Here is a 374-nt window from a genome sequence, read left to right as displayed (position 1 = left end):
AAATCCTCACCTTGTGGTTATGTGAGTCTAGTTCCAATTTCTTCCTCTCCAAAAGTGCTTTTTGACCTCTTGGCTGTAGAAAGAAACTGGAATAAAAGAACTTCAGAAACCAAGAAAGCAAGTAAATACCAAATGCAGCATCACATAACTCATATGTTTCTTTCATAAAGCAACCCCAAGCAGACTTCCAGTGGCTAGTGAGTAACTCTGAAACCCATCCAAATGAGTATACACAAACTTTCTCGTGACCACAGCAGTGCAAGCTGACCATGACCTAGAGGAGCTGCATCAGCCCTCTGTTATATCTTTTTACATAGATTTAGGAAAACATTAGTATGACCACCTGTGCTGATCAGTGCCAGGCCACACAAAAT

The sequence above is a fragment of the Coturnix japonica genome, chromosome 4 (assembly GCF_001577835.2).
Source record: "Coturnix japonica isolate 7356 chromosome 4, Coturnix japonica 2.1, whole genome shotgun sequence".
NCBI lineage: Eukaryota > Metazoa > Chordata > Aves > Galliformes > Phasianidae > Coturnix > Coturnix japonica.
This window is presented reverse-complemented; position numbering follows the sequence as displayed.